General features: G+C 39.8%; 1 protein-coding gene across 5 annotated transcripts in view; it reads left to right on the forward strand.

The window, feature by feature from the left end:
• The window catches only part of ANKIB1 (ankyrin repeat and IBR domain containing 1), a 91,261-nt gene that overhangs the window by 1,921 nt on the left and 62,648 nt on the right, over positions 1-26,692 (forward strand). The window contains exon 1 of one of the 5 annotated variants that reach the window (XM_080383608.1): positions 6,290-8,040. The exons of the other annotated variants lie outside the window; for them this stretch is intronic. The gene's annotated coding sequence lies outside the window, so the exon portion shown is untranslated. Of the gene's footprint in view, positions 1-6,289; positions 8,041-26,692 lie in introns of those variants that run through there. 5 annotated transcript variants of the gene reach the window in all.

The following is a 26,692-nucleotide window of genomic DNA, read 5'->3' on the forward strand; positions in this document are numbered from 1 at the left end:
CAACAGCGGCCCTGTTACAATAATAGCATCAGTAATCAAAATAGAAAAATTAAACAAGTAAGTTTTATGCATTCCCTTTAATTTTAACTTGTGCCATACACATCTAGGTTGCACTGGGTATGTACATATATGTACATGATTAGGCCTCTTTGAAAGAAATACTGAGTTTCCTAGACTTAGTTTTATATTGTATGTAAGTTTACATATACCTGCTTGTTATATCAGGCATATACGCTCCAGGAAATTAAAGGAAACTAAACACATACATTTAAAAGGGAGTGTCTTCTCCAGCTGTCAGCTTTCGTTTAATGGAACAACTATAAAGAAATGGTTTTAGAAAACTATGTAAGACCTTGTTAACCCAACAGCTGATTTAATCTGTCCTCAGCAGTTTCTCACCCACTGGTCTGTGACACCTCTGCTGTAATTGATTACCACTACATTGCTTTTTATTTCAGTAATAGAGCTTTGTTTATTAATTATTAACTAGTTTGTCTAGCAGGGTTTGTGGTGATTTTTTTTTTAGTGGGGTGGGGTTTTTTTAGCTTGTTTGTGTTTTTTTAGTTCTTGTTTTGGTTTTTTATTTGTGATTTTGGGTTGATTCTTTTGTTTGGTTGGGGTTTTTTTGGTTTTAGCTTTGCTGTTTAGCTGTCATGTAGTTACTGTTACCTGACTAGTTAATTAACTTCACCTTGGAATCTGAAAACTTAAAGTTGTTCTGTGCAGTTATCACTGTTGAAGTTTTGTAGCCTTTGCTAAGGTTACTCATGCCAGTAAGAAAATAGTGAAGCTGGAGGTTACAAATACATGTGCTGAACCAGTTTATGTTTCCAATCACATTACTGTAGTTCCATAGTTGGTAATGATACATAGCAAAGAGAGATCTGTTTTGCTTGAAGAGCAACCCTGTGGAAATTCTGAAATGTTCAAAAAGACAGACGCAGTTGTGTTTTCAACACCATCATCATCAGACAAGAAACTTACTGTTTTCCCTCTCTCCTCCCAATGCCGCATGCTTTTCTGTGGAGTGTTATTGAAATCACACATGTATAAATTTTAGGGGTAAAGGATATTTCATGCAAGATTACATTACATTAAAAATTCAAGCCAGAGAAGTCTGTGACGTTTAAAACCTGCTAGTTTTCTTCAGAACCACTAAATGTCTTCCAGATTTAAAGTGGAACTAGTAAAAATAGTTTTCACTTGCCGTTTTGCAAAGCTAAGCATGAGGTCCTCCACCTGGACTGAGGCAATCCTAGTGTCAATACAGACTGGGAGATGAATGGATTGAGAACAGCCTTGCGGAGAAGGATTTGAGGATACTGGTGGATGAAAAATTGGACATGAGTGGGTAATGTGCTCTTGCAGCTCAGAAAGCCAACCATATCCTGGGCTATGTAGAAAGAAGAATGGCCAGCTTGTCAAGGGGGACAGTTCTCGCCTCTGCTCTGTGTCCAGCTCTGGAGCCCCAAACATAAGAAAGATGTGGACCTGTTGGAGAAAGGCTGAGAGAGTTGGGGTGGCTCAGCCTGGAGCAGAAAAGGCTCCAGGGAGACCTTGTTGCAGCAGCCTTTCAGTATTTAACAGGGGCTTTATGAGAAGGATGGAGAGAGAGTTTTTACCGAGGCCTGTAGTGACAGGGCAAGGGGCAATGGTTTTAAACTGCAAGAGGGTGGATTTGGATTGGACATAAGGAAGACCTTTTTTATGATGAGGGCAGTGAGACACTGGAACAGGTTGCCCAGAGAAGTTTTAGGTGCCCCGTGATTAGAAGTGTTCAAGGTGAGGCTGGAGAGGGCTTTGAGGAACCTGATGTACTGAAAGATGTCTTTGTGGAAGGAGGGTTGGACATGATGATCTTTAAAGGTCCCTTCCAACCCAAGCCATTCTGTGATTTTGCCCTAAGGAATAATAGATTGTCTTCTCTAGTGTCAGTGAAATAGTATGTTTTGCGTTGCAGAAACTCTTAATTTATGGGTTTTTATGTATATGTGCATTCATTTATCTCCTCATCTCAAAAAATGCTCGGTGTGCTGTACAAGTAAATGTAGCAACAGCAGGATATCTTCAGTTTATTAGTCCAAAAATCACTTGGTGAAAGATAGATCCTAGTTAGTTGCTTTGTGGTTTTTTAACTGTTTTCTGAATTTCCTTTACCCTCCATGCTTTAACAGTATAGTCCTTACTTTCTGCTTCTTTTTTTTTTAGTCTGACATTACCTTAAATTATACTATGAAAATACAAAGAAATTAAAGAAGTCTTTGTGTAAAATCAGCCAGGGTTTTTCTTCTACTGATGTGTCGAGGTGGTCTGAAGGAGTCCTTGTTATTTCTCCGATCCTCTTTCTGTATTCTTGTTTTTAGTAATAAAAAGTAATTTTCAGAAGTGCAATCATCTCATATATTATGTAGGTTAATATTTCAAGTTCACATTTATGTGTATCCTTAAGTCTCCTGTTTTCCAAACAAAAGAATTGCCATGCTTTTAGATAAGGCGAACACATCTTTTGACCTAGAGCTAATTTGTTGTACTGCTAGTATCCTTGAATTTTCTTTAAGGGTTTTTGTTGGAGTTGCTTAAGAGATATTTTCATGTAGTGGTTTTGCTTTGATTTATGTTTTAAAGCACATAAATTCTGAACTCTGACTGTTGAAGGATAATTGCAGTAAAAATACAGTAACAGGTTGTAAATGCATTACTGCAGGGAACTGGAAGGGCTTCTCTGCTGAATGCCTGGGATCCTTCCTGGCTCAGATGGCTTTATGGAGCAGCTGCGTGACAGTGTTATCTGTATAGTTCCTCTTGGAACCTTTCTTGTTCAGTTCTGTTCTGATAAGGAAGAGGAAGGGCCAAAATGAATTCTCTAAAAGTAAATTTTATGTTGGTGTATAAACTTGCACCTAGGAACGGATGTTTGCACACAGCTTGCAGCATGGTAATGTTATTCTTTGACAATAAGTTAGTGTAGTTTAAATATTACATCATGAGAACTAAGGCAGTGTATCATTAATTACATATAAAATGGTTCTTATGTGCAGAAAACTCTTATGTTGGAGAAAACTTTATTAAATTACTTGGGGATTCTTCCTACTTAAGGGAGTTTCCCAGTGGTTTGTGCTTACTGTTCTGACATACCTGAAAAACTTAAAGGGCACATGATACGGAGGATTCCCTAACCTCTCCCTGCCCAGCTGAACACAGTGACTTAAGGAATAGGGGCAATGGCAACAAGTTTCTGCCTGGCACAGCAGCAAGCACATCTCCTGTGTGACTACCCCACCTTCCCAGGTGCCTGTGTGCAATATGTGTGAGGCTCTGCAAGTGGAACTGAACAGTAATGAGGATGATGGTGTATCTAGCTTGGAGGTGTCACCAGGGTTAAGTCTGCCTATACCCTGCAGCAAAACTGCTCCCATAAAGAAAAAAAAGACAGATCATTGTTGTAGGAGACTCCCTTTTGAAAGGAACAGAAGGCCCAGTGTCCAGACTGGACCCCACTTCTTAGGGAAGTCTGCTGCCTCCCTGGGGCCAGTGTTAAAGATATGAAGAGAAAGCCTCCTACCCTGGTACAGCCCTCAGATTATTATCCATTATTGATTTTTCAGGAAGGCAGGGATGAAGTTGCAACAAGATGTCCAAGGGCAATCAAGAGAGACTTCAGGTCCTTGGGATGACTGGTTAAGAGATCAGAAGCACAAGTAGTGTTCCCCTCTACCCTTCCAGTTGCAGTGAATGATGAGGGAAGAAGCAGGAAGAGCCAGCAGATCAATACCTGTCTCTGAGCCTGCTGCCACAAGCAAAATTTGGGGCTTTTTGATCATGGCTCAGTCTACGGGATGCCAGGCCTACTGGCAACAGACAGGGTACACCTATATCAAAGGGTGAAAAGGATCTTTGCACCCGAGTTAGTAGGAGTTATTGAGAGAGTTTTAAACTAGATTTGAAGGGAGAAAGGGATAAAACCAGGCTCACTAGAGACAAGCCTGGGGCTGGCATGCCAATAACTGAGGGACAGTGTGCTAGTGAGAGCCTTTGGACTGCTGTCACAGTGGAGGTAGGGGATGCAGATCCATGTGGCGTGGCAAAGACACAAGTGTTATTGATGTGTTAGAAACCATGGAAGCACCTGAGGATGGTCACGTAGAAATTAGGGCTTATCTGCTCAAAAAGATGGCAGGATCAATAGCCCAACTGAAGTGCATCTACACCAATGCATGCATAAGGGCAATAAATAGGAGGAGTTGGAAGCCATTGTGCAGCAGGAAAACTAGGATATAGTTGCCATCATGGAAGAATGGTGGGATGACTCACATAACCGGAGTGCTGGAATGGATGGCTCTAAATCTAGAAGGGATCGGCAAAGAGAGAGAAACAGTGGGTAGCCCCTCATGTTAGTGTTTTGATTGTCTAGAGCTTGACTATGGTGATGATGGGGTTGAGTGTTTATGGGTATTAACTGGGGAAGGCCAACGAGACAGATATCATGGTGGGAGTCTGTTATAGACCACTGAACCAGGATGAAGAGGCAGATGAAATAATTTTTTAAGGAGCTAGGGGAAGTCTCACAATTGCTAGCCCTTGTTCTTGTGGGGGACTTCAGTTTACCAGATGTCTGCTGAAAATGCAGTGCAGTAGAGAGGAAACGGTCTAGGAGGTTCCTGAAGTGTGTGGAAGATACCTGCCTGATACAGCTGGTGAGGAGCCAACTAGGGAGGGCACCCCACTGGACCTGTGGTTCACGAGCAGAGCACGACTTGTGGGTGATGTGATGGTTGGAGGCTGTCTTGGGCACAGCCATAGTGAAATGATAGAGCTTTCAGTTCCTGGAGAAGTAAGGAGGGGAGTCAGCAGAACTACTACTTTGGACTTCCAGAGGGCAGGTTTAGGGGCCTGGTTGACAGAGTCCCTTGGGAGGCAGTCCTGAAGGGCAAGGGGTCCAGGATGGCTGGACATTACTCGAGAAGGAAATCTTAAAGGTGCAGGAGCAGGCTGTCCCCATGTGCCAAAAGATGAGTTGGAAGGAAAGAAGACTGGCCTGGGTGAACAGAGAGCTTTGGCTGGAAGGCGGGGGGGGGGGGGGGGGGGGGGGCGAAGAGAGTTGGTGACCTATGGAAGAAGGGGCAGGCAACAACTCTGGAGGATTATAAGGATGTCATGAGGTTATGGGGAGAAAATTAAATGGCCAAAACCCAACTAGAACTTAATCTGGTTACTGCTGTAAAAGACAATTAAAATAATTTATGAATAACCTATAAATATAACTAGCAATAAAAGGAGGGCCAAGGAGCATCTCCATCCTGTATTGGATGTGGGAGGAAACTTAGTGACAAAGGACCTTTTTCCTCAAAATGCTGAGGTACTTAATACCTTCTTTCCTTCAGTCTTTAATAGTAAGACCAGTTATTCTTGGGGTACCCAGCCCCTTGAGCTGGAAGACGGGGATGGGGAGCAGAATGAAGCCCCCATAATCCAAGGGGGAATGGTCAGCAACCTGCCACACCACACAGGCACGCGCAGGTCTATGGGGCCAAATGGGATCCAACCAAGGGTACCGAGGGAGCTGGCAGAAGTGTTCACCAAGCCATGTTCAATCATCTGTCTGCAGTTCTGGCTAACTGGGGAGGTCCCAGTTGGCTGGAAGTCAGCAAATGTGACTCCCACTTACAAGAAGGGCTGGAAGGAGAATCTGGGAACTACAGGCCTGTCAGCCTGACCTTTGTGCCAGAGAAGGTTATGGAGCAGATGATCCTGAGTGCCGTCATGTGTCATGTACAGGACAACCAGGTGATCAGGTCCAGGCAGCCTGGGTTTACGAAAGGCAGGTCCTGCTTGATGAACCTGATCTTCTTCTGTGACAAGGTGACCTCCCCAGTGGATGAGGGGAAGGCTGTGGATGTTGTCTACCTAGACTTTAGTAAAGCCTTTGACACCGGTTCCCACAGCATTCTGCTGGAGAAACTGGCTGCTCATGGCTTGGACGGGCATACTTCATGCTGGGTAAAAAGCTGTCTGGATGGCTGAGCCCAAGGAGTGGTGGTGGATGGAGTTACATCCAGTTGGTGTCTGGTCACAAGTGGTGTCCCCCAGGGCTCAGTATTGGGGCCATTTTTGTTTAATATCTTTATTGACGATCTGGATGAGGGCATCAAGTGCACCCTCAGTAAGTCTGCAGAGGACACCAAGCTGGGGGGCAGTGCTGATCTGCTGGAGGGCAGGAGGCTCTGCAGGGGGGTCTGGGCCGCCAAATATTGCAGTCACCAAGTTCCATGGAATAAGGACTGTTATGTGGTAGCCAAATAGTGTATGTTCATTTCAAAGGAGTATTTTTAAACTGCTTTGAACCATTTAGTCCTTGCTTTATTATAAAGACCGTGGTCAAAAATACAATTTAGGCATTTCCAGGTTACTGTGGTATTTGCTACAATGATCTGAAATTCTCCTATATTTACAGTTGATAGTCTGTAAGGCATATGCATAACCCTCTCTCGCTTACAGCATTCTGAAACAAAGCATGATTTAGAGGAAAAAATAAAGAGTGATTGATTTCTGGATCATCTGCCAGACTGTATACAATGCAAGTCAGTTTAAGAATCTTGACTTGTAGAAACAGGACAATAAGCTTTGAAACCCAAAAGAATCTAGAGAGAGTTGTTTTGCTGTGGAAGAGATCGATTGGTTGTAGGTTATTCTCTGTATTAAGCAGGAAAGTAAATCACTTGTATACCTCCTAAATATAGCTTTAAGAAATTACTGTAAATTTGGGCCATTTTTCAGTAACGTGGAGTAAGTTCTTAAATACGTGTGGCATTTTTTTTCAAGAGTCATTATCAGAGGTAGGGAGATAATAAACACTTATTAAAGAAAAGGTCCGTTGCTTATTTTCAAATTCTGGATTAACTTCAGATACTAAAATATGTTTCATGGAGGCAGACTTTTTTCCTTCATGTAGTGTATTTAAATCTGATGCATTTAAATCCTTTTCCATTTATGCAAGTTAAAAAAAGTTTAACTTGTAAGAGTTTTGGTTTTTTCCTTGGACCATGATTGCTACTACTGTTGAGGTTTGTGTCATTTCTCTTCTGTGCAGTGTCTCTCCCATATCTTGTAGTAGCTGCTTTACCTTGGTGTTGTGTTGGTGTTTCCTCTGTATTTATTTATATAGTGTTCTAGCTTCTGAATATTTATTCCTATTTTTCTTGCTTTTCTTCTTTCTATCCTTTCCCCCTTATTTTTACAATTATTTTGTGTTTCATTTTTGTTTTATACCTCATGAAGCAAAGGTTTTTTTTCTTCTGTTGACAACATGAATGCCTTGTAGCTTTGATCTGCTCTTGTAAAACATTTTTGTAGAGTCAGGACTGTCTTCAGCATTATCTGCTGTGATAATGTCTCATATGCTGTTTTATACTTAGCTGTTGCCTCTGTCTTGTGAAGTTAATTGAATGGGTGACACCTTTTAGAGACATTATGGTGTTGAGGGTTTGGTTTTTTTCTGTTTGTTTGGGCTTTTTTTAACCACCATCAATGATTTGGCAATTCTATACAAGTAGAAATTCTAAACAGTTCTTAGCAGTTTAAAAAATAGAGACACAGTCTTGCAGACACTGTGAAGCAAAGCACTATCAAGAAGTGAGATAAACTAAGGGGAAATTAAGTCAAATGGGCAAGTTTTTATGTGAATACCAACCTGAATGAATATATAACTGTAATTCACATAGAATTAAAGTTTATAAAGAGGAAAACATAATTTTGTATTGACTTAGACTCCAATAGATGATGTCAGCCGGGGGTAACCACTGAGATAACTTACTTGAAGAGTGGTAAAAGGATGATTGTGGCTAATTGTGAAAGTTCTTACCCAGTTTAATTCTGTCGTTATTGTCTTTAAAAGTTACAATACTGACTTTTGAAAAATGTGTTACAGGAGTGTTGGCGATACCCCCCCACCTTTTTTTTTGTTTGTTTGTAAATGAAAGATGACTTGAGGAAGGATACAGGTTTGGAGGTTTCAAAGCTGTTTCTGGGAAAATACACTTAAAGGTAACATATATAATGCTGATTATGTATATACTAATGGCAAGTTTCTTGACTGTTTTATATACTCTGTATTCAACTGCATTTAAATGTAAACATAAGTAGGAAACTGATTCTCTGATCTGCCCCAAGTACTTCACTTCTAATCAGTCTTCTTGGAATTTAGCATAGAAAAGAACAAGTTTTTTCTAGTTTATAAATATAATTCCACTTTAAAAACAGGCCCTGCTTATTCTTATAGCAGGTACTTTAAGTAATTGTAGGAACATCATGTCCTGTTTGTGTTTAGCCGGTTTTGGTGATGATGATGGTAAATTACTACAAATAACTTAGTGGATAAAATTGTTTTTGTTATATTTATTAGTTTGAGATGTGTTTACAGTCCACTTAAGATCTCCTTTGCAAGGAGCTTTCACAGATATTAATTGGGGTAGCAACTCTACACCCCACCCCACCCCCTTTATTTCAAGTGGATTTCTAATTGGAATTTTGAAGGCAAAGTTAAAAATTATGAGAAAAGATCATGATATGTATTTATCTATGGGTTTGCACTGCCATTACATTAAATACTGGTCCTGTTATAATTTATCATGGACTTAAGAACAGGAATTTTAGGGCTGTTGTAATTTTACTAATGAACTGTTCTCTGTACTGAAGGTTTGGTTGTTACAGTACTGCTGTGGTATGCAGTTGTGTGTTTTTATTATTATTAGCTACTATGTGTGTAAGATATAAGAATAATATATGCAAGGCTAGATGCACATCAGTACTGATTTTCAGCAGTAGCAACCTGTAAATGCTGTTGCAATGGACTTTTCCTCTGAAATGTCCTTTTTCTTATTACCTTGCCTGTACATTACTTGCAGTATTGTTATTTTTTGAGGATTTTTTTAAAATCCAGGTGGCTCTGCTGTGTCCTAGATCTCTAAGCAGCTGGGGAACAAGCAAATGTATTAATCTCCAGTTAACTCTCTTATTATGTTGAAAGACTATGTGTAGAAACATCCTGGCAGAGTAGAGCCCAGAAAATATATTGTTAGTTTGTCAAAATGGTGAATTTCACTGATGTTTTGAAAAAACCAAAAAAGCGTGTAGCTACTACAAACCAGAGTTCCAGCTGTGCTAATAATGCAGGTTAAATGTTTTAATGTTTTTAAGAACTTACTGACTGATGCGGTTTCATTCATGTTTGCTAAATATTGAAGTTACCTCTGTACCCACAAGGTGAGGATCTTGGTATTTTAAAGCTCAGATCTTGAGACACAGCTGTATAGCAGACTTCACAATAGCAAAACATGTGGTTCTTAGGCAATGATTTGACACATTTCTTCTGTAGAAATAGTTCTACTACAAAGTTGTAATACCAAATAATCTAGGGCTATGCAGCATTGTGAGTTGTATACAGTTCTAAGAGAAAGGAATTGTTCTTAATGGAAGAACTCCAGCTGCATTTTCTGAAAGCTTGTGTATGAAGGCGCACAACCTGCAGTACTGAGACATTACTAACAGCTCTGTGGCTTATTGCAGTACAAAGATACAACGGCTCTTAATTTAGGCCCTCTTCCCTGACTTCTTGAGTCGCTGACACAGATACTTCATGTATTTAGTTCTCCATATTTAGAAGGATGTTTTGGAGAGAAATCTTTCATTGGAGCTTTTTCAATGAGTCACCAAGTGCAAACTGGCCATTAAAAAAAAGACTGAAGAGGCTTTATTTGGTGGCTTGTGTACTGAAATGCAAGTTCTTTGTAACGTCCCATTTACCAACCTGTTAATTAGTTAACGTTAAACAACATGGAAGTCCTTTATCCTTTTCAGGACATGGTAATTAATACTCAGTAAAATTAAATAGTGCAGTTTTCCATTTATAACCTTCATTAGCTATCTGCATGAGGCGATGGAATCAGCAAGCTTGTTGGTGACACCAGGTTGTGTGCTGGAGGGCAGGGCTGCTTTTCTGAAGGACTTCAGCAGGCTGGAGAAACGGGCTGACAAGAACCTCATGGTGTTCAACAGCATCTGAAAATTGAAACAATAACCCTACACAGTAGTACAGCCTGGGAACCAATGACTAGAAAGCAACATTGCAGCAAATGTCACTTTCCTGGTGGACACCCAGTGTGAGTCAACCATGTGCCTTTACTTAGCAAGAATGAAGCCAGTAGCTGAGAGAAGCAAGCATTTCTGTCAGCTTGGCAATTTCTGTGACTGCGTCTGAAACTTCTAGTTTTACACTCCCCACTATAGGAGAGAAGCTAACACACTGGAGCAGGTCTAGAAGATGACTGCCAGGATAATTAGGGGGCAGGAGCACATAATGTAAAAAGAGAAGCTGGAAGAGCTGGGTGTCCTTGGTTTGAGAGAACACTAGGTGGGGAGGATCTTATTTTCAATTAGTGGAAGGGTACAGAGTCTACTTCTGTCTTCTCTTAGAGGAGATGGGTGATAGGGCTAGAGGCAACGGAAAAGATTCTAGCAAGGAATGTTTCAGTTAAACATTAGGGAAAGGTTTACACAATGAGGTTGGTCAAATGCTGGTACAGGTTGCCCAGAGAGGCTGTGGGATCTCCATCCTCGGAGATACTCAACTTAATTGAGAATGGCCTTGAGCAGCCTTTGAAGCTTTGAAGATTGCCCTGGGTAGGAGATTGAAGCAGTTGACCTCCAGAGGTTCCTTCCAATATAAGTGCGTACTTGCTCCATATCAGATGATGTAGCTGCACAACCATTTTATCCCTCCTCTGCATACAGCTGGTTCTGGCTCAGCTGAAGCCCATGGCCCAGAATGGAGCTTCATAAAAGAGAATCTCCTGTAAATTCTACTATATGGCTCAAACCTTGTTTTTTAACCTGATTTCTATATAGTCAAAGATTTGAAGTGATTAGTTTAGTGCTTTGAATTATCATGTGTCTGTAATGAAATAAACTAATCCTGAACAAGGTATCTTTTTTCCAGAGTTTGGTATTTTTAAATAATGTTGGTGGGTTTTTTTCTGTAATACTACTTTATAAATTTTTCCTGCTTTGTAGAAGTAGCTTGGTTTCTTGTGCATCCTTTCAGACAATGAAATAAATGTATAACTGTAGTTGGAATACAGGCTATTCTGGTTTTATTTGTTGAGGTTGGGTTTTTTTTGTTTGGGTGGTTTTTTTCCAGATTCATAAATCCAGACTTTCGCATAAGGGAGCTGCCTGAGATTTATACCTACTTAATAAAGGAATAGAAAAGAATAGGAAGTTAAATTAATTTGTCTGGAATGGAAGTTAGACAGGCAGCATGTTCTAGCATAAAATAGTTGTAATGCTTAACTAAAAAGAAATAACTTTGAGATTTTAGTCTTTATTACACTGGATGTTATGACAATGTAAAATAAGCAAACTTAAAACAGTCACATAATTTTACTGCAAAGGCAATGCAAAGTGCCTGTTGATTTGGTCTTTATTTCATAGAAACACCTTTTAAGTTCAGTCTCAGTGAGCTCAATTCAGAAATCCTGCTGGTGTGTTGTTTTTTTTTTTCCCTGCATGTATTTCTATTATGTATACAGTGATTTGGGGAATCAGTTGGAGAACCAGGGTTTTAAAATCAATAAACCAGTGATTGGTTAATTTCTTTTACACCCCACCCCCACCCCATTTTAGCTATTCATATGACTTTCTAAGAAGAGAATGAGTCAAGTTTCTTCTAAATTAGTCACAAGCCTTAAAAGTATAGTGAATTCACTTCAGGTTTGTAGGTTGTGGTATCAGGGTAGCTATGAGGAGTTAGTAATAAATGTCCTTCATTATTTTGCAGATTTACAGAGGTTCTCAATTTTAGCATCTACTCATGAGTATGAGGGAAGAAATCCTAAACCCCAAAATCATATGTTTCCTGGGAATAACTTCTGTGTGAATAATACAATTTCTAGCAAAACCAGACAGTATTTTCTGGGTGTCTTCAGCATGTTTTAGCTCCTTCACAGTATGATGATATGCAGATCAAAGCAGATGGGGTTAGTGCTAAATGGAATTGTTCAAAAAAGTTTCTTTTTGAAACTTAAAACCTCAGTATGAGCTTTGAACAAAAAATATTCCCGAACCAGTCTGCCCACAGCCTACTGTGAAAATAAATCCTTCCACATTCTTAAAGCCAGACAGTCCATTCTGACCATGCCTTGGTTTTAGCTATTGTATATTTTGTTTTCCCCAGTACTGCCTGGGTCTGCTTACTCTAACTCTGATGATTTCTGTTGTCCTCTTTAAACTGCCCACCCAGCTGCTGTATCCAAACAGCTGTAACCGAGGGAACCTGAGAAACGTTCTGATGCAGTAATTGTGTGTTGTGGCCCTGATTCCTTACATTTGATTATGTTTCTGATAATGATTTCTCATTCTATTTAAATGTATTGCATTCTTAAAAATAGAAGTGGCTTTAAAATTTTTCAATGTAGAATTCAAGACCTGAGAGCAGTATTCTGTTTTCAGAGTGGATTAAATGGGACATGAGGCTGTAAAATGTGACGTTTTGGGCTTTTTTTTAACACAGTTTGCTCTAATTGATTAAGGAAGTAAGATTTTATGTTATGCAGACACTTGATTACATCCTGAAAATGACCAAGCTATTGCATAGGTGGATTATGTGCCTTTTAGAGTAGGTGGTTCTAGCATCCCTGATTCCTGGAATGTTCCAGCCTCGTGCCCTTCTGCTGCAATATGATATGTTTTCATACAAGCCACCTTTTAAAAATGGAATCTCTTATATTTATTTCATCTCTTTATAGGGGTATATTTTTTATTAGTGTATATTGTTAGTCATGGCTGTTCTCTGAAGCAAGCATTTAACGGCTTAAAGATGCTTCTTACTTTTACTGTAATACAAATACTGTTCCATTTCTTTCACTTCTTGTCTATTCCTTTTTTTCCCCCCTTCTGAATCTTCTAGAGAGTAGTTTAATGCAGTTAGAACAAGCTTCTTGCTATGCAGGATGTTATACGAGCACATAGGGTGACACCAGGGTAGATTGCCTGCTGGAAATTTTCAGAAGACCTCAAGACTTAAATTCTCTAGTGAATACCTTGACCCTATTGATAAAGTATGGTTGTTTCTACATATCTACCAGCGATTGAAAATCTGGTGTATGGATTGTCTATTATGAAACACAATGCCAAAGGATGTGCAGTATAGGAGGGAAGGAAGGGATGACTGTTGTTCAACAGTAGACCTTCCCAAAGTGCATGTGGATATGGATTTTATTGGACATATTTCTTACCACCCCCCACTTCAAGACTGTGTTTGTTCAAAAAGCTTTGTACCAGGTTAGTAGAGTTTGTTCTCACGAAGAGTCCTGCTGGGCTTGCAGCACCCAGACAGCTGTGGGCTTTGCACAGTTTGTACATTGCTGGTGTTTCTGCTTCTGTCTGCACTTTGGTTTGAAAAAACACTGTTTTGAAAATATTTCCATTTTTTACAGTATGCACTAGTACAAATCATCCTGCCTTCCTATTGCTGCTGCCGTGCTCTGGCTGTTTGGACCATCAACATCCAGGAAGAAAACCCAAAAGAAGGAACTGCTCTGAGTTACCACTTCTCTAGGCAGTTACAAAGGCACATGCCAGTAAAAAATAAAGTGCAGGAATATGGACAAACAGAAGGGGCAAATCTGAAACAGAAAGGGCAGGATCAGCTTTGGTGTCAATGAAAACCACTTTAGAAACAACAGTCTAAGTTTCTCAAACAACATTAGTGTCATAAAAAGATAATGGAGGCAGATTTCCAACTTGCTGAGTGCGTGCTTCATAATAACTCTTAAAATTACTTGTGAAGCTTCTGGAGAAGTCTGGTAGAAGTCACACACAGATCTGGATAGCAGTAACAGGGAACTGGACCTGAAGGAGAACAACCCAAGACAGGAGCAAGAGGTGCCGGAGAAAAAGAAATACGCTTTTTTCTTTTTCTTTTTTTTTTTTTTTTTCTTGTGGGGAAGAGATTCTCTTGTGATGCCTTTTACTTTACAAGCAGGAAGAACTATTTTTAAATAAGTGCCTGTGTGTTACATTGGCACTGGGGCTGTTTGTTCATAAAACAGCCATCAAGGGATTCCTGAGCATCACAACTCTGTGAGCTGCTGAAACTAATACAGCTGCTTCCTCTGACTTCTGTCTCATCTACCACTTCTTGCTTTTGCTCCCGCAGGTGTGTGCAGTGAAAGTGGCAGTGGGATTCTTCTTCTAATGAACTGTATTCTTTGACCTTACCCCAGTGGATTTCTGTCTCATTTTCAGGCAGCCAGATATAAGTTCTACCAGTACCTAGCAAATGCTGGATTGATAATTGAACTTTTCCTAGTGGTGACTCAGGCTGCTTAAGAACAGCTTTACCAGTCATGGTAAAGGAAGGTGAATAGGCTTGTCAAGCTGGAGAGACATGGTGACTTGACTGACAGCTGTAAGCCTGCTCTTTTACATAAGCATGCAGGGTTACCTGGTCTCAGGTGGCCACAGGCTGTCTTTGACAGAGTGCCTCTGTCACTGCTTTGCCAGGTTTGGTAGACATCGAAGTAAAAGTCTTCCCTGATGTGAGGAGGCATGCCTAGCTATGGAGGTAGAAGGAAGGGAAAGTGTGTCCTCATCACAGAAGCACTACCACAGCAGGGAAAGCCCATGTACAGATGTCCTCTGTGACTTTGTGAGCAGCATTCAGAAATAGCACTGGCTAAGAACCTCCTGTGCGGCTTCACTGACACCTCCTGAGTCAGGAGGATGACCTGGATCTTTCTGCCCTGCAGGACCTCTCTGTCTAATGTAGCAGCAAATAAGAGACACAGAGGTCCTAGAAGTCACCTTACCTAACCAGAAGTACCGGATCCACTGGTGAGCTAGCTATGTTTTGCAGCATGGTCAGTCATTCTTTTCTTACGACCCAGGGAACTATGGAGCAGATGTGGAAGGAACAGAGCCAGTGATGAACTCTGATTATGTATTTTGATACCAGACAGGCTCATGGGCAAGCAGTATTAGAAACAAAGGTTACGTAAATCTAATAAATGCTGCTTTTCAGAACACGTGCTTGCTGGCGAAGTAACTGACTTGTAAAAAGAGGTAAGGTAGCAGCTTTCCATCCAAAAAAACCCAACCCCAAACCATCCCACAAAAACTTGGGCAGTACATGAAGGTGAATTAGTGGACAAGGCTTGAGATGATCTTGACCACTGGACAGCAAGCCAAAGACTTCTGCTGAGTAGGGGGAGCATTACTGTATGACCATTAGCAATCTCCTGTTGAACAGGCTTAAATCTGGTACCTCACATGATCAGGTTCTACGGAGATCCAGCAACAGTCAAGTTACAATCAAAATCTTTTTATGATAATTCCCTTTTTTAGGCTGCAGTGTTCTGATTTAAAGCACAAAAAGTAATTTCCTGACAGGTATATTAGACTGTATAATTAGTGTTGAATGCTTAGATCTGTTTCTGATCAGAGGAATTTTCTCCTTCATATTGGGAAGTTCGGTGAAATTTTTCAGGTATGCTTTGGCTATCCGAGTGTTTTTTGTGAGGAGGTGTCGTCTTGTTCCTCCCCAGCAAACATGAAGAGAAGAACAGTAATAAAAGTGACAAGGTTTAGAGACTACAGGAGAACAGGGGAATTGTAGGGAGAGGGGCAATTTGTTTGGCAAGTTTCCCTTTATTTGTTATTGCTATGAAGTAGAGAAGAGTAAGGAGAAGCAAGGTCTGTGTATGTGATCCCATGAACTTGATGAGAGTAGGAGAAAAAACACACAGGACTTCTTATGCTTTCTTTTCTTTTTTGTAGCATTTCGCTACAACCTTTCCTTGACATTCAGCATCTCTTGGCGAGAGAGGTCTTTCATGAGAAAATAGGGGAGAAGTCTAAAATAATTCAACATTCTTAAAAGACAGAATAGCACTCCTTTATCTTAATGTAAACGATGTTCCAGATGTGCTTTACAGGTTTCCTGCATTCTGGCTGAATCAAACAAGGTAGAGGCAGATTAGCATAGGCACCATCGCTTTGTCAGGTATTGTTTGCTGAAGTGAGATGTACTTAACTGGTGATGAGAGCCAGGGTCTAATTTTGTAGGTCAGATCTCAGAACTCTGTCTGTTGTATCCTGTAGAAAAGTGGTGGAGACTCTGTTTCAGGTTATTCTTCTCAGTGCAGATATGGTTTTCTTTAGTACCTTTTGGATAATTAAAACTGTGCAAAAAAACTTGCATTTTGTCATTTTTAACCTCTCTCTTAAGAACTAACTTGGTGCCACGTTACTAGAGGTGAGTTAACATAATGCAATTTTTAAAAGATTCCAAGACAGACTTGTGGAACACCAGATGCATAAGCTTGATGCCTGTTCCTGGAGTATTAATAGAAATGATGTAATAATGTACCAAATGAGCAGACACATTGATAAAATGTGATGTCCCAAGGAACAGTCAACATAGCATTGTAAGGCAAAGTCTGGCCTCACAACCTTACTAAAATTATTTGGAGACGTTAGCAGGGAAAATGTATTTGATATAATCTACTTGGATTATCAAAGGGCATTTCACGTGATCCCTTGCTTAGAAGTCTTAGAGTCCATACAGTGTTGGGGAAGAGGGAGGGTCTGTTGCATGCTGTTTAATTAGGTAGGAGTAAAGAGAAAGTTTTCGCAGTGTCTGGAGATTACTAATAGAGTCCCAGGTAGATCTGTGCTAGGACCTGTACTGTTTAATGTGAGGGTAAACGATCTGGAAAAAATGGTAAGTCATGAGATGATAGTCTCTGTAGACAATACTACAAACACAGTTTAACTGCAAAAGAATTTTATGACACACAGTGGTAAATAGTATATGAAACTCAGTATAGCTAAAAGGTGAGACATTATGTTGTTGGGAGAAAAAAAGGAGTCCTAAATTTATGTAGAATATTATTCTCTTAATTATTACCACTCGGAAACAAGATCTTGCGGTTATAATAAAAACTCTGAAGAAAATCAGCTTAGTCCTTACCAGTCCAAAAAGTAAGTCAGATGTTGAAAGAGTAGAGACCATGCTACCACCATGTAAATCCATGCATTTTGCATGTTGTACACAGCTTCTTGGCTCCTACCTCAAAAAGATGTTAGTGGCATTGGAAATAGGTCAGAAAAAGCAGAAAGGATCCTAAAAGTTGCACAGAATCCATTCTTTAAGAATCAGGGTTAGTCAATCTGTAAAAGAGCAAAAGATTGATAGTGATAGAAGGGTGATCACCTGTAAAAGGTGGTATGATAGAAATCCCTAAAATTGCAAGTGGAAAGAAGAGAGTAAATAGGAAAGCTTTTGTGTTGTCTACCTCTCAGTTCTTGTAGACAGTGAAAAATAAATTTAACAAGTGTCAGGTTAAAAACAGATGTTTCTTTGCAATGAATAGTTAAGCTGTGAAATTTCAGGATGCTGTGGCTCTTAAAATTTTCCGTAGGTTCAGGGAGTTTTTGAACAAGTTAATGGAAGAAAAATGCATTACAGGTTATTAATATAAAAACAGCTCACCTAGCTCAAGAATTCACTAAGTGATAAATTGTGGAAGACTAAGAGAGGATTGTGGAAAAGTATCAGTTCATGCTTGCCCAGTTTTTGTACTTTTCATTGGTACACTATGCTGGCAACTCTCCGGACAAGGTATTAGATGAGTAGTATTTGATCCAGTATGGCCACTACTGTAACTGTTCATAATCTTTGGAAACAAAATGGGAAAGAAAAATGCATATATTGGTAACAGCAGACTTCTAAAAGAAGTAAAGTTACATATCAAGTGTTTGATTTTGTATTTGTGAAGTCTAAAACCAATGGAAATTTTGCTGCAAACCAGATACAATGCTGTTTTCATGAAAGCACACAATAAATTGTATTAATCAATAAAATGTTGGCATCTAAACAGTAGAAGTGGTAAATGAGATTGTTAGAATTGAAGAAGTAATCTAGTTGTCATTAATAACTTTCCATAGAATCATAGACTGGTTTGGGTTTTGTTGGAAGGGACCTTAAAGATCATCTAGTTCCAAACGCCCTTCCACTGGACTAGATTGCTCAAAACCCCTTCCAGCCATCCCTGGAACACTTCCAGGGATGGGGCATCCACAGCTTCTCTGGGAAACATGTTCCAGTGTCTCGCTGCCCTCACAGTAAATTTCTTCTGAATATCTCATCTAAATCTACCCTCTTTTGGTTTAAAGCCATTACCCCTTGTCCTGTCACCACATGCCCTTGTAAAAAGTCCCTCTCCAGATTTCTTGTAGGTCCCCTTTAGGTGCTAGAAGGCTGCTAGAAGGTCTCCTCAGAGCCTTCTCAAGGCTGAACAACCCCATTTGAGTGTATATAATGAACCCAATTTGAGTATATATAATGAAAATCATCTTCAGCTTGCTTTAAGCTAATGTCTTGAAATAGAATTGCTGTTAGGGATAGAGTTCTTTCAAGGTAGGAATAAACTAGGTTTTCTGCCATTTAGAATTTCAGATATTTATTTTTAAGCAAAATCTGCCTTTATTTTTGAGAACTGACGCTTTGTTTTTTCCAGTAAGTCTGAAACAACTTTCAAAACAAAAAAGGACTCCAGTCTTTGTCAGACTTACAGTCATTTTTAATTGATACTATAACCCTTCCAAATCTACAGAGCTGAAAAAAACCCTCTGGGGTTTGCTTTTATATTTTTTTAAAGGCTTGTCTAATGTTTTTGTAATTCCTTTTTTTTTTTTTTTTTTAGCTTAATAATGTAGCTACAAAAAGCTCATTAAACTTTCTACTTTCTTGGTCTGCTGTAGAAGCCAGATAGTTTTTCGGGTTTCCAAACTGAGTATCAATTGAACCCATTATCTGTAGAACACACTGGCTCCAAGGATCTGTTGTAATTTTTGGAGTATTGCACACTGTGGATGCAAGCAATAAGAAAGCTCATGAGTAAATACAAATGACGAAGAATTCTCATTTCAGGACAAGGTCAATCAGTTGCTGAACTAAAGAATTTCTTCCCTTGGCAGTTCATTGTTTAAGCTTTTTACAACTCTTTCTGTAATAGGAAACTCCTCCTGTTAACAGGAAAGATAATGGATTATATCAATTTCTGAGGTTGCAATCCAGGGAAACAATTTCTCTGTAGCATGCAGAAGAAGGTAAATAAAATTGAGGAATGCAACTCCTGCAGGTCTTCAAAGTCTTTTAAACTCATTCTGGTGAGATTCTGCCAGAAGTTCCATACCATCCTGATCCTTTCTGATTACTTAAATCTTTATCTTGGCAAGCACAGGTATTAGGAGACCTTACTGTTATCAAGGATCCTTCATTTCTCAGTACCCAAAAGCTTGGTTTCTTCTGTGAAATACCATGTATTCTTTCATGAATTGGGGCAGTAGTTTTAATCCAGAAACTGTTGGTCTGCATCTTTATCTTTTGCTGTATCAGCCATTTACCTAGATCAAACATTTATTTGATATAATAGTTTTGGATCATCAGATTTGGCTGAGATTCTATCTTGCCCCAGATACCTTTGAACAACCTTCTTGTCTGCCTTCTCTTGGCTTTTAGCACAACAGTAAGATGATGTCCAAAGAGCTGTCTTTTGTTTAATCTAAACTCATGGAAGTTGCTGTCAAATTTACTGCATTGGAGACAAAGAAGATTTTTAAAAGACTTTGGCTGAAGGAAGGGTAATTTGATTATACAGGCTGGTTAGTGAAGCGTGGTGTGATGCAGCCTCTGTGCTAAACCAATACAACAAAATCATTCCTGGCCTTCTGCAACAGTATTGCAGTAATTTAAAATGAAAACTTAAGTGCAAACTGGTTAGCCTTAATCAGTACAAATGCCGTTGGATTTGTTGGAGCGCAGATGCTCTTCTATTGGTATGACACATTTCTGCATGAACAGAGAGATTTTTGTTTTCAGGCGTGATAGGAAATTGAAACAGTGAATGCAATAGTGCAATGTTTCGGCACACATCAGATGTAAGAATCTGGTGACCTGAATGTCATGGTTTAGAATATAAAGAATGGGGTTTGTATCAAAGTTTTGCTGTTCAAGAAAGGCTGTAACGGGACTTTTAAAAGAACGATTAACGGTAGGTCTGTGTTCACTAATATTTTTGGGGCGTGTAAGCTGAACTGTGTGCCAGGTGGGAGTGAGCAGAAAACTCCCTGGCTGATACTACCAAACTTCTCAACAATATTAGCTGTGAAAAGAACATAGAAAAAGTGAAATTAAAAATTAATTCATTTCTGTCATAGAACACCTGCTTTCTTTACTTATGTCTTAGATTTTTAATATAAGTACTAATTTTCAAGCACACTGTAACATGCGTTTTTCTTAAACTTGGATGTCAGGAGGGGTAGTAATGTTAATCGTTTGTTTGTGCTTCTCTTTGTTTCTTAAAGAAGCTTCATTGTTCTGACTGGAGCTTTGTAGTGACAAGTAGCATAGGCACATACTACTTGAGAAAGGTTCAACAAGAGAAAAATCGTTGTAACAGACTTATACAGTCTCAGTAACTTCCTAGAAATAAGAAGTGCCAGAATAAGGGATGTTTGTTCAGGACATCTACAATTCACCTGCTTATATAGGCCCTTCATTAATATGTCCTTTAGTTTAAATGAACACGTACTAGTTTTGCCTTATTCAGCTTTCATGACAGTGGTCCATGAATGATGAAGGTTTTGTAGTCTCTGTTTTCTGTTTCCATTTTCCACCCACTGATTACTGCAAACTGTTTTCCCTTGTTTCCTGCTCCTGGCAATCCAGCCAGGCTTGTTACTCCTGCTGTCTTTTTCCACCACCTTATCTGGTTGCCAGCAGGAATAGTGACAACATAGGAGAAATGGCATAACTGTGTTACTGTCTCCTCTGACTAGCTGGATCACAGAGAAGGATCCACTGACTATCAAGCACCATTCACTGTTTGATGATCCCAGTGTCTGTACAGTTACTTCTGGTAGAAATGTCAAGTAGATAGATGAAACTCTTCTCAGTTAAAGTTATAAATATTTTATGACTTCGGTAAAGCAGAATGCTTCTTTTTAGACTGGTTCTTGAAAATCTTTGTAATACAAAATCTGTATAGTGTGTTCCATTTTGTGCAACTGTGATGCCAAATGGCTCAGATTTTGCAAAATAAGGGACTTGGGTAGTTTGTATTTCTCTTTACTTCCTTGCCTTACATAGGAAAGCTCAGTAATAGTATTCTCGAAAGAACAGTAGTAATTTGTATTGTCTTGGTGTCTACATCAGTGACTAGGTATGTTGATTCTGTTAATAGAGAACTGATAGAAGAACTAATAGGAGAACTGCGTAGCCATCAGGTCCAGAGAGGTGATTCTTCCCCTTTGCTCTGCTCTCCTCTCCTGTTGTGAGATCCCACCTGGAGCGCTGTGTCCAGCTCTGGGCTCCCCAGTGCAAGAAAGACCTGGACCTGTTAGAGCAGGGCCAGAGGAGGGCCACAAAAATGGTCGGAGGGCTGGAACGCCTCTCCTGTGAAGAAAGGCTGAGAGAGTTGGGGTAGCTCAGCCTGGAGCAGAAAAGGCTCCAGGGAGACCTTGTTGCAGCAGCCTTTCAGTATTTAACAGGGGCTTTATGAGAAGGACGGAGAGAGAGTTTTTACCGAGGCCTGTAGTGACAGGGCAAGGGGCAATGGTTTTAAACTGCAAGAGGGTGGATTTGGATTGGACATAAGGAAGACCTTTTTTATGATGAGGGCAGTGAGACACTGGAACAGGTTGCCCAGAGAAGTTTTAGGTGCCCCGTGATTAGAAGTGTTCAAGGTGAGGCTGGAGAGGGCTTTGAGGAACCTGATGTACTGAAAGATGTCTTTGTGGAAGGAGGGTTGGACATGATGATCTTTAAAGGTCCCTTCCAACCCAAGCCATTCTGTGATTCTCTAATTCAAGCTCGGATTGTTTTGGATTTTTAAAGTAAGCTTTATTCTTGCTCTCTGATTTCTTCAGCTTGATATTTGTCTTGAAGCCAAAAATAGTTATCACACAACAAGGATTTGTTTCATTGTAATTACACTAGAGTCAAGAATAATCTTCGTAAATACAAACTGTGACATGCTATAATTAAATTTTGTTATCCACAGCCTTTATGTAAATGATTAAACAGTTTGTACACAGTGGGAAAAACAGCCCAATATTTCAGCAGAGGTGTTCTGGCAAAAGTTAAAAACATTTCTTAGTTATGTGTTTGTGTAAATTAGATGAGGTCCAATATATCTTTTGCTATTTCCCAGCCAGAGTCAGAATTTTGCCAGTGGGTATGTTAAATATTTTATTGGAAGTGCAGCAGTTGCAGTTCTGCTATTTTTCTGGCATATGTTAGGTGCAAGTGATGATCCTTGTCACTGCAGTTACCTGAATGTCTTGTTCTTAGCAATGATGACTTGAGATTCTGGGAACTTAGCACCAGGACAAGCAGGATGTGTACCTCTTGGGCTAGAAAGAGTTAAGGAGTTCCTAAACTTCTCTCTCAGAAATGTCATAAAATGCTTGTGAAATACTGTGTAGAAAATGTATTTTGCTGTGGGAATCATCTCATTTTAGACAGAGTGATCTGGATTCTGTGTTTAGACCTTAAATGAATGTATTGCTTTGAAGGAGTGCTGACCAGTTAAATTACCTCTTTGTTAAAAGGAAATTGATTTGTTCATTCATCTGAACAAAATCAAGATCTCTTTCAAAGATCAGTGGGGTCACATTGTCTTTTAGCTTACGGAGAACAAAACCAGCATGTAAGAATGCTTCCAGGAAACAATAAAAATATGTGCGTGTTTGTTTCTAGTCCGGTACGTCTGTGAACATTGTTCATCATGTCTCTGACAGCTGAATGTGCTTTCCTCACCTCCCACTTGAATAGCATAGAAACAGATATTCTTTAGTGTAAGTAGAGTATATTTTACAAAATCTAATTCCACAGATACTTATAAAATAATTATAATGCACCAAGTAGACATGTATTCTGTCACTCTTCAAAGCATAGCTTGCTTAAGTGAAAATAGAGAACCTGCAGACATTGCATATTAGTTGAAATGGTGTGTAGTATTTCTTTCAGTGCTTTCAGTTATTTGTATGATAAACTACAGTAAGTGTGGCTTAGTTTATTCAGAACATGCAGACTATCAGCAGTCTGCATACAGAGCGCTGGTCCTCTCCGTAGTGTAGTCAGGTGTCAGTGGTAGGATACTGGCTTTCCCCTGATGATTTGAAATATGGCATGATATTTGGGAGATTCTACACTGAAAACTCATGGGTTGAGATAAAGACAGTTTATTAGGTAAAGCAAAAGCACACGCAAGCAAAGCAAAACAGGGAATTCATTCCCCACTTCCCATGGGCAGGCAGGTGTTCCACCATCCCCAGGAAAGCTGGGCTCTGTCAAGTGTAACGGTTACTTGGGAAGACAAATGCAACAATGACAAATGGTGTCCCCCTCTTTCTTCCCCCAGTTTATATATACTTAGCTTGACGTTCTATGATATGGAGTATCCCTTTGGATAGTTCATGTCAGCTGTCCCGGCTGTGTCCCCTCCCAATTCCTTGTGCCCCTCCAGCCCACTTGCTGGTAGGACCTGAGAAACTGAAAAAGTCCTTGACTTGGTATAAACATCACCCAGCAACAACCAAACCCATCAATGTGCTGTCAACATTGTTCTCACACCAAATCGAAAATACATCACTGCACCAGCTACTAAGAAGAAAATTAACTCTGTCCCAGCCGAAACCAGGACAAAAAGTTTGTTGCATCAGCTCATATTTTGTCCTTTTTCTCCTTCAGTTGGAGTAGAGGCTTTGGTGGCAAACGTAGCTTGTTAACTGACAGATGAACTGAAGACTGCAAATGGACAGATCTTGAATATTTTACAGCAGGGCACTCGTGAGCCACAGCAGCTTGAGAGCGGCAGCAGCTGTCACGTCTTGGTTTCTTCTGGACTTCCAAACATGCTGGAAGCCAACTGTTACAGCCAGAGTACTGAGGCAGCTTCTCCCCTGTCTCTCTGTATTTCTACTAGGATGGTTAATGACTGATTCAGAAAAGACTACAGCATGTCCCACCAAATTTCCAAAGCATAAAATGCCCGTTGTAATGTTAAAGATGAAAGAAAGACCTTGTGAAAGTGAAAACTATTAGCACAGTTTATTATATCATATATTTTAAGTGTGGAATTGTTTTCTGACTTAGTTTTGATCCTGTCACTTCTCTCCTTGCATTCTTCCAGGGATTGGTTTCTTGATATCACATCAAATATAAGCTGTTTGCCTTCACCTGAAGGGCTTTCATGGACTATCCCCATTCTATCATCTTGCATTTTATTTTGATAGTGTGATGATTATAGTTACATTAGCCATTTGCTAAATTTTCAGTACTTCTCTGCTGATTCTTGGTTTTGCAGGGAGCTGCACTTCTGTCTGTTTGAAGCCACATAGTTGCTGTGTTCCATAACCCTTCAAATTCTTGCTTTTCTTTGACTGAGAATTTTTTCATTTGGAGAGTAGCCATGTTATGCAGACAAGTATTACACTGGTTTTATTTCATTCACCTTCCTATATAATTTCTGTATCGCATGTAACCCTTAATTTTGCACATGGGCTGTAAGCTTTTTTTATGGAAGCAGATGTCAGTTTTGTTTCAGTGACTTATGGAGTACATACTGCATATTCCTAACATTCCCAGATGTTACGATAATGTACATAACAGTTCAAGCAATGTGCCTACAACTTCTATATTATTAGTTTTTGAATACTGTGCTACCTACTAATGCATCCATACTCCATAAAAAATAAATAATTTGCTTGGTGTGATATAGAATCAATACAACTTAAAATTTTTGCCTTTTCTGTGCTGCAGTAACTTGAGCTTTTAGTTCTGTAGAGCCACCCTACACAGCTGCTCATTTCTCCCATGCACTTCCAGACCTCTGCCCAAATCCATTGAGATCTCATCGTCAACATCTCAGTAGTACCACCCTGTCCCAGCTTCCTCTCAGGCTGCGCGAGGGCACCTTCTTATCTCCTTATACTCTAAAAAACCCTCTGTCATCCCTACCCAGGTTTGTTTAATGTTTCAGTTCTGGGCAAGAGGCAGCATGTTCTGCAGCTGATGCAAGCTATCCATGTGCTAATTGACAGAAATAAGTGCATAGCAATTGGTGCTGTACTTTCTAATTTCAAATTATGGAAGGTTTTATGCTTTTCGTCTTCTTATGGGCACTATTGGTACCTTCATTATTGATTTACATGAAGATTCTAAGAAAATGGTATCTTTCAGGCACTTGGTCATGTCTAATTTAGTTGATACTCTTGGAATCTGTTGGTGGTGGATAGGGGTAGACAGATAATGTAATACCATAAACTAATCTCATTAACAAACTTCACTGAAAAGCGTTCTTTCAAGTTATTTTTGAGATCCTAGCTGTTGAACTGCTGGTTGATTGAAAAGTGTGTAGAGTTTTTCTTGGTTTTGTACAGCCTTTTGTGAAGGCCTGAAAGTATCCAATATTTAGAGTAATGCAGCTCTTTCTGCATCTGAAAACACATTTAATCTACAGCACTGAGAGCTGTGATATGGTGATGTGAACATGCGGTGACTTTCTGGAAGAAATACTGTATCTGCATAGTATCTGTATGTTTATATTTTAAAATAGATGACGGGAAGATGGAAAAAACTGCAAAATCCTTAGTGTGTTTGAAGGATCTGGGCTTTGGTTTGTGTATATAACTAAACATGAAGGGTGTGCATTTGCTTTTAGATGAGTGCCTACTTTATTATTATTATTATGAGAAACTTTCAGCTGCTTAATTCAGTTGCTTGTTAGATAACTCTGGTCACAGATGAGAATATGGGCAACATGTTTAGCATGTTGAGTCAGCTGATTCAGCAGTATCATTGTTCTCTCGCACAGTGAGATAAAAAGGTAGGATACAACAGCTCCACAATAAAGGTTGCCTCCCCAAGGTTTTCTAGGAAAAGGGGATGAAAATGGAGGCCATGAAAACCACTGCTCTCCTTCTCGAACAGCCCTGACAGCGCTCGTGAGATTAGGACGAAAGTGGTCTTTTTCCTCCCCTTCACAAAATGACATCTCAGAGGAACTGTAGAGAGGAGACAATGCAAGACTCCTGCTGGTAGGATTTCATGCAGAATGAGATCTGAGCAAAGCTATAGTAAGGCTGGGATGCAGGGTGACATGTAAGTTCACAACAGTAGCTGAAGGCAGCTCATGAGAGGACTACTCAGGAAACAAAAATACCTCGATGCAGCTCTTTGCCAGGTTTCCCCAAAGCCTTTTATGGGACAACCTGATTCCCTTGGATCCTGCATCCACATGCTGATTCCCTTGGATTTTCTGCAGCTCTAGACCCCTTGGATTCCTCAGTTTCTTCTGTCTGTAAGGCTGTCTGGGCAGTAACTGTGCTGGAAAGCCAATGTAGAAATAGAAGTGTCGAGATAGTCCCAACAACTTGAACATAAGATACTGGGCATGAAGCAGCTTCTGCCCTGCCTGCTTATATGTGCCCAACATAACAAATCTCAATTTCCTAACCTGCTGTGCCTGGCATATTTGGATCCCAATGTGTGCTTTGTGGGGTGAAAGGTCTGGCATGGAGCAATCTGGATAGGATGACACATGCACAAAAGGAAACGTCCTAGAAGGTTCAT

The sequence above is a fragment of the Falco punctatus genome (assembly GCF_963210335.1).
Source record: "Falco punctatus genome assembly, chromosome: 4".
Taxonomy (NCBI): Eukaryota; Metazoa; Chordata; class Aves; order Falconiformes; family Falconidae; genus Falco; species Falco punctatus.